Genomic DNA, 8,113 nt, shown 5'->3' with positions numbered 1-8,113 from the left:
CAGCCATGGGGGCTGGGGAAGTAAGGGGTTGGGAAGGATCATGGGGGATGGCAGGGGTCCTCCCATGGTCCCTTCCCCCAGCCCCCATTCCCCTGCCTCTAGTACTAACCAGCTTGGAGTCGGAAGCTCCAGGGACTGCCCAAATCATCAAACCTCTCTGAATCTTTGGCAAAGATTCAGAGAGCTTTGAATCAATTTGGAACTTTAAATTACTCCCCAATTCAATTTGGATTTGGAGATTTGACCACCAAATCAGGTCGAATCTCCTCCAACTTGAATCACCACCCAAAGCTTCCCATAGCCCTAGTGTATATATATACTCTAAACTCCATATCAAGTATGATAAACTGGCATCTGGAGGTCAAACCCTCTATAGAAATTATATAAGTTTACCCTATTGTTATAGGCTTCTTTTTAGTAAGATTGTAGAACTAGTCTGAATCAATGAGAGCTACTCAACAGAAAAAAATCAGTTTAGATTTGTTATTTTTCTTCTTCCTTGAGTTTTCATTCTCTCTCTCACCTTGAGGTTTTTGGGTTTTTTTAATATGATAGTATTCAAAGTATTCAAAGTATTCACAATATCTTTAAAGTACTCCAAAAATGTTTGATCATAGTCTTTCTCTTCAGCAGTACAGTTAAAGAGTTTTAAGTAATAAAAGTGAAAAAGAGTTAATGAAAAAAGTCTACATAATTAATGTAAGAAAGACAGGCTAAGCACTTTCTTTGAAAGCAGTGCATTTTAAAGCAAGATGTGGTACTCGTCTATTGTTGGATTTTGGAGGTATTAAATGTGGTGGTATGTTATCAATCTTTACAGCTGAGAGAACACTTCTGATGTAAAATAAACTGTTGGATAGAACAGCTGTAATGAAGTGGGTATGGACTGTGCTTTGTACTGTCATTTTCTTTAGGAGTTACTCAGAGTTTAAAGTTGCTTTTCTTAATTTAAAAGGACTTGCTGCAAAAACACAAGGTTAATGGCTTTACTGGCAAACAACATGATGTCATTAGAATATCTCAACAGAAGTCGCTCAAGCTTATGTACTTTTGTTTTATTTTAGGCTCGTACAGCCTTCTATTTTATGTATGTGTGCATGTATTAATCAAACTGAGCACCCATCTATGAATACTGCTAATGTTTCCATGCATATAGAATAACTATACATTTCCAGTTTCGATTGTTTGTTTTCTATTAAAGCAAAAAAAAAAAAAAAACAGCAAGGGAAAGGGAAAAAAGGACAAATAAATTTCCTACTTTTTTTAGACAATTACATTAAACCATGTCCAGTTTTACAGATGAAGAAGACAGAGACAAAAGGATATGATGAAGGAAACTGAGCAGAAGTCTTTTCAATTCCAAGTTAATAACTTAACCTTTAAACCATACCTATATTTTAACTGTCTTACTAATAGGCACCTGCCCCATAACAACAGCCAGACACCCCCAGCTTCTACTTAGCCCAGCTCCCCAGGGAGCCATGTGAACAAAGCACACACACAGGCACACTCTGGGCATTGGCACATGAGTTAATGTGGGAGTTCGCATGGAAGGCTGCATCAAAAGGCATGAGGCCCTGGGCAGTGAGCCCAGAACTCAGAAACTCATGTATTTGGAAGTATCTTATAAAACACTGCAAAATGGTGGGGATGCACCGTACCCCTCCCTGGAGTGCCCCCCCTTGCATCTCTGAGGCTTCCACCCAGACAAAGCCCATGGTTCCAGCCACTACCCAGATGGAGCCTATGGCTCCAGGCTGTGGGGGTTGCCTGGAATAGCTGTCTGCATCTGAGAATGGGAACAAGGGCACCTCCATCTGTAGAGTGTACTCCCTTCTGAGGTCTCTAGAGTGGCAGGTGGGGGATCTCCAGGCATAGGTGAGTAGACTTCACAGCATCAGGGCTCACGAGCAAGAGATTGATGATTACTACCAGGTCCTACACCTGAATAAAAGAGAGGAAAGAGCACAGAAACCCACCAGCAGAATGAAGAACAACAATGAGACTGACCTGGAGCCCCATATTGAAGTTGCCTGGAAGACAAGTCTGGGTCGTCTCTGGTCCCAAGGCATAAGCTAGTGTTACTTCTCCCCTGGAACTGCAAAAGAGGTATGCACTCTGCACACAGCCAGCAAAGTCATCAGTGGGAACACCAACTCTGGAAGAAACAAGGCAAACAGCCCTGCCAAGGAAGAAACCTAAGATGGTCATGGTGGGTGACTCCCTCCTGAGATGGACTGAGACAGCCCGCTTCCCAGACGCCCAGTGCCCAGGGCCCACATTTGGGATGTGGTCAAGAGGATCCTGAAACTGGCCCTATGACCACTATCCTGTGCTCCTCAACTATGTAGGCTCAAACGACATGGCCAGAAACAACCCTAGTCAGGTCATGAGAGACAACAGGGCTCTGGGGGCTGGGCTGAAGGGGCAGGGGGTGCAGGTACCTCTTGTCTTCAGTCCTTTCAGTTGCAGGTCACAGGTATAGGAGGGATAGGTTCATAGAAGAAGTAAACAGAAGACTCTGGTGATGGTGCCATCATGAGAGCTTCAGCTTCTTCAACCATGGCAACCTCAGAGATGTCTTTTGGGAAGAGATGGTATCCACCTAACGTCAAAGGGGAAGAAATTTTTCTCAGCCTGAATGGCAGACCTCCTGGACTTTAAACTACAATTGCCAGGGGATGGACCATCAACCACTAACAAAAGTCTGAAAAATGGCAACCTCAAAACCAGCATCACAGAAAACAACAGAAAGCCTTGTTCTACAATAGCCAATGGATAGATTTTTCCACTGCTCACGAGAAAGTCTAGGGCTTTCATTGGCAAGCTTAGTTGCCTGTACACTCATGCTAGAAGCACAAGAAACAAGCAGGAGAAACTGGCCCTCATACTAACCAACAAACAATATGATTTTATAGGGATCCTGGAGACCTAGTGGTATGGCAGCTGAAAAGTATATCTGTGTGATAAAAGTGCTTGCTGAAGGCTCTATGAAAATTAGACCAAGTGTTTTTCTGTATTTGTTTAGATATTAAGATATATGTTGTTGCTAAAAGCCTAATTATAGTTTAAGATGTAGTGAGGCCTTGTATAAAGTAAGGCTTAGTAAATTTAGCAAAGCCTAAAAGTAGTAAGGCCCTGTGACACTGTTAAAATTACCTTATCAACGGAATGCAAGGCTTGTACTGCTATTGGTCAGGCTAAGGACAGTTGAAGTAAAAGGAATCTGAGTGGTTGTACATTATCAGTGCCCTTCAGAAGCTATAAATTAGCTGGAATATCTGGAAACCATTCAAAAGGAAGATGCAGCTCTGTGAAAAGGATTAGTTAGCTGTTGCCTGAATCACTGGGCCCATGGACCTCAAGGCGCCCAAAAACTGCATTCCAGGGTTCTTCCTGGTACCCCTAGGACAGCATTGCTCGGGGACGACTGACCTCGCTTAACTTTGTGGAAAGAGGAACTTGCTGTGTATAGAGCATCGGAGGGACTGCCAATAAGCTGCCAATGAAAAATGCTTTTGTCTGTCATCATTTGTCTTGTTACTATGCCTAGTTGTGTTTTTGATAAGTCAATAAATCTTCTTTACCTTTCTATCCCTGATCACACTCTCAATCCAAACCCTCCACAGGCAGCTGGGACAGGTGAGACTCCACCTATGACTGGACCACAGACATAGGGGGATACACCGTGTTTAGTAGGGACTGCAATGGGAAAAAGTGTGGAGTAGTTGCTTTCTATGTAAAGGAACATCACACCTCCCTTGAGGCAAAGATTGGGAACAAAGAAGGGCAACTTAAGACCCTCTGGATCAAGGGAGAGCATGGGGATTTGACCATAGGAGTCTATTACAGACCTCCAAACCAAGAGGAACAGCTTGAACAAGAATTCTCTAGAGAACTGGCAAAGGATGCATGCTCTTGGAGTATGGTTGTCATGGATGACTTCAACTACTCAGCCATCTCATGGGAGAAGTACTCATCTAGATCCCATTGCTCACAAAGTTTCCTCACTTGTGTTGAAGTCCTCTAACTCAGGGTGTCTACAAGCTGCCCAGGGGCTAGGCAGTCCTAGACTTGGTTATGGCTAAAGGGGAATACCAAGTGAGCAACCTGTGGATTGAAGGGAAACTGGGTGACAGTGACCATAAGATAATCACTTTCTGCATCCACCATAAGTCATGGAAATCAACCAGTAGGGTAGAACTCCCTGTTTTTAGGAAAGCTGATTTCCTTAAACTAAGGAGATTGGTTGGCGACGCCCTGCAGGGCCACAGTCTGGTGAGGAAGGGAGTATGAGAGAGTGGTTATTGCTCAAGGAAGTGATCCTACAAGCTCAAAGAAAGTCCATTCCCTTTCATAAGAAAGATAGCGAAAGAACTAGGAGATCCCCTTGTGTAAACAGGGAAGTCATGGACTTCCTGAAATTAAAATGAAAAACCTACAAGGAACGGACGTCAGAAATAACTACCAAAGAGGAGTTTTCAGCAGCAGCCTCCACCAGCAGATCAGGACAGCAAAAGCACAAACCCAACATAAACTGGCAACTGGAATCAAGGACAACAAAAAGTTGTTCTTTAGATATGTAGGAAGTCGGGAAAAGAACAAGGGAAGCACAGGGCTCCTGAAAAATGAAATGCAATTGGTTTTAACCAAGATTCAGGACAGAACTGAACTCCTGAATGAATACTTTATGTCAGTAATCCACCAGTCTAAGGATATTAGCCTGCTTGACAGGATACAGAAATAGCATGGTGGGAGTGACCACCCTCCCCAGTTGGTATAGATCTTTTTGGGGAGCACCTACAAAAGCTAAATATCTACAAGCCAGGAGAACCAGATGAACTATACCCAAAAGTGCTAAAAGAACTGGCTGCTGTCACTGTGTAATTGATGGCAAATATATTTGAGGACTTGTGGTTCTTGGGATAATTTCCAGAAGACTGGAAAAAGGCCAATGTAGTACCTATCTTTAAGAGACGGAGAAGAGAAGACCCAGGAAACTACCATCATACAAAGACTAAATGAAGGCAGTATTCTGAATGACAGCAAACATGGCTTCGTTACAGGCAGGTCATGTCAGACCAATCTCATTTCCTTCTATGATCAGGTAACTTGCCACCTGGATATGGGAAATGAAGCTGATGCCATATATTTGGACTTCAAAAAGGCCTTTGACCTCATCTCCCATGATGCCCTCATGGTCAAATGGGAAAATGCAGATTCAACTACTACATGGTCTGGTGGCTAGGTAACTGGCTCCGTGTAGGACCCAAAAGGTATTGATTGATAGAACTGAGTCATCATTGTGGACAGTGACCTGTGGCATCTCCAGGATTCATTACTCAGACCAGTGCTCTTCAACATGTTCATCAACTATTTGGGTTCAGGTGGCAAAGTTCTCTGACAGTGCCAAACTATGGGGGAGTGTGGCCATGCTTGAGGACAGGCTGACAATGCAGGCCAACCTGGACAGGCTCACAAAGTAAGCAAACCTCAACCTGATGTCCTTTAATACAGAGAAATGCAAAGTGCTCCATCTGGGGAGAAATAATCCACAACAGACTTACAGGGTCAGAAGTGCTATGCTAGCCAGCACCAAGGTTCCCTCAAAGGTACTCTGCCCCCCAATATGGCCTCCGAGGGCATGTCCCGCACTGTCCCAGAGCTGACAGTGCCTTCACTTGGGCCAGGCAGTGGCTCCTCCCCAAGCGAGGCAAGGTAGGGGTGGAGGCTGGGGCGAGTGGCTGGTGCAGGCTCTGCTGACTCTGAGGAAGTGCTCCACTCCCTGGCCCTGATGCGGGGGAGTGAGGCACTTCCCCAGAGCCAGTGGAGCCTGTGCCAAGCTCCAGCTCCAGCCCCCAGTCCCAACCCCTGGCCCCGGCCCCGGCCCCTGGTCCCCAGCCCCAGTCACCAGCCTCTGACCTCCGACTCCTGGCCCCAGCCTCCAGCCACCAGCCCTGGCTCCAGCCCCCAGCCTCCAGCCCCCAGCTCCAGCCTCTGGCTTCCAGCCCTCCAGCCCCTGGCTCCTGGCTTCCGGCTCCAGCCTCTGGCCCCCAGCATCCGGCCCTAGGCCCCAGCCCCCAGGCCCCTTCAGTAAGTGTCCCACACCAGACTGAGGAGGCACGCTCATGGACCGAGGCAGTGCGCTCATGGACCACTACTTCTTAGAGGGAACATTGGCCAGCACCATGACTGAATGAGACCTGGGTGTCATGATTGACAACAAAATTAACATGAGCTACTAATGTGATGCCGTAACTGGCAGAGCTAATCAAACGCATGCATCCACCGAGGCATCTTAGGCTGAAGAGCGGGGAAAAGAGAAGGCAGGCACACCACAATAAAGCAGAGAATCCCGTGGACCACTTCAGGCACCCATCCACACTCTCAAACACACATGAAGGGCTGTTAAGACTCTATACTTGATCAACCTCCCTATTAGATTAGCGGGGCACCAAAGAGTTAAATCCCTCTAGAAATTGGCCTATTGCCCGGTCCCAACCACAGGTACAAAATACCAAGCAAACCCCCACATGAGTGTAAAGTTTAACAAGTGTATTAAGATGAGAACCAACAAAACCAAACAGTATACAGTTAAACAGTTAAACTACAGACCAGCTAAAGAACCAGTCTGTCACCCAAGGGGGCCAACTATCATGCTAGAGAGCTGACAGGCAAGGAAGACTTGCTCTGCAGCCTCACATCTCTGAGGATTTCTGTGCTGTTCCCTCACATGTAGGTGGGTACTAAGCACCTCAGAAAAGGGGTAGGTGATACTTTACCCGACCGAGGTGATGCGCAGAAACAGTTGAGTGGCTGGCAAGTGCTCAGGTGATCAGGACCTTCCTATCATTGCTCCTGAACACGGTCCCACACACACACTGTTCTCACTCGCTCCACAGTTGCTAAACTATGGGTTCCACAAACAGAAGTACTCAATTACTAAATCAGTTGCACACACAGACACACCAGGCAAAAGAGGGAGATTGCGTGTGACAGAGCAGGTCTCAGAGAGCTCTAGCTTTAATGATCCCTAAAAACCACACTGGCCCCTACACTGGACAGTCTTTATAATGTCCAAACCATGCCACCTGTCAATCATGTGCAGATCCAATCATTACTCTCTCAAGCAATGCCAATCAAAGTCAATCACAGGTAGGACCATACAAATCAAACTATCCTAACAACCCATAATAACGCATTAACATAATATTCCAACCTGCCACAGTTCCCCTGGTTACCAAACAAACTAGGTACTGGTCAAACAACTCACTGCATATACTCAGCTTTCACAAGTGGGTCATGCCATCATTAAGGTTAGGAGATCAAATATTCTAGAATACTCCAACCTCTAGTCATCCTACACATGAGTAAGCATGTCAGGACTCCACTGTCAACAGAGCAAGGCAAAGGATGTTATCCTCCCACTCTGCTTAGCCTTGGTGAGACTGAAACTGGAGTACCACATCCACTTCTGGACACCGTACTTCAAGAAGGATGCAGAGAAGCTCAAGAAAGTCCAAAGGAGAGCATGATTATAGGCCTGGAGACCAAAATGTATAAGGAGAGGCTGAGGGACTTGGGATTGTTCAGCCTGGAGAAGAAAAGACTCAGGTGGGACTTGGTGGCAGCCTGTAAATATATTAGGAGGGCACATCAGGGTTTGGGGGAGCATCTATTCACCAAGGCACCCCAGGGGAGGACAAGAAATAATGGGCACAAACTGATTGAAGATCGCTTCAGGATAGACATAACAAAAAATTTCTTTACAAGCTGGGTGCCCAGGGTTTGGAACAGACTCCCCAGAGGTGGTATAGTCATCCACCCTGGCAATCTTCATAAAACATCTTGATGCCCAACTTGCTGGGGTCATCTGATCCCAGCAGTTTTTCCTGCTGAAGTGCAGGGGGCTGGACACAATGATCTATATGTTCCCTTCCAGCCCCTAACAACTATGAAATTATGAAGCTATTTAAGATAGTTAGTACATAAGATGCAAATAATAAAAAGTGACGTAGGATTATCAAAAGGCCGTAGGATCAACTACAGAACACCAGCTTTCTGATTCTGCAGATATGATTTCTATCATAGGCCAAGCTCAACAGCAGTCTAT

The 8,113-nt window shown here is 45.7% G+C and overlaps 1 long non-coding RNA gene across 1 annotated transcript in view; it reads right to left on the bottom strand.

The window, feature by feature from the left end:
* Window positions 1-4,258, bottom strand: part of LOC109324570 — a 4,882-nt gene extending 624 nt beyond the window's left edge. The window contains exons 1-2 of the long non-coding RNA XR_002104961.1: window positions 3,835-4,258; window positions 1,073-1,078 (exon numbers count right to left, since the gene is read on the bottom strand). This is a non-coding gene — a long non-coding RNA (uncharacterized LOC109324570). The remainder of the gene's footprint in view (window positions 1-1,072; window positions 1,079-3,834) is intronic.
* Between the last annotated feature and the right edge of the window lie 3,855 nt (window positions 4,259-8,113).

Source organism: Crocodylus porosus, unplaced genomic scaffold, assembly GCF_001723895.1.
Source record: "Crocodylus porosus isolate Cpor-Errol unplaced genomic scaffold, CroPor_comp1, whole genome shotgun sequence".
NCBI lineage: Eukaryota > Metazoa > Chordata > Crocodylia > Crocodylidae > Crocodylus > Crocodylus porosus.
Note: the sequence above shows the minus strand (reverse complement) of the source record. Positions and strands in the feature narration are given on the sequence as shown.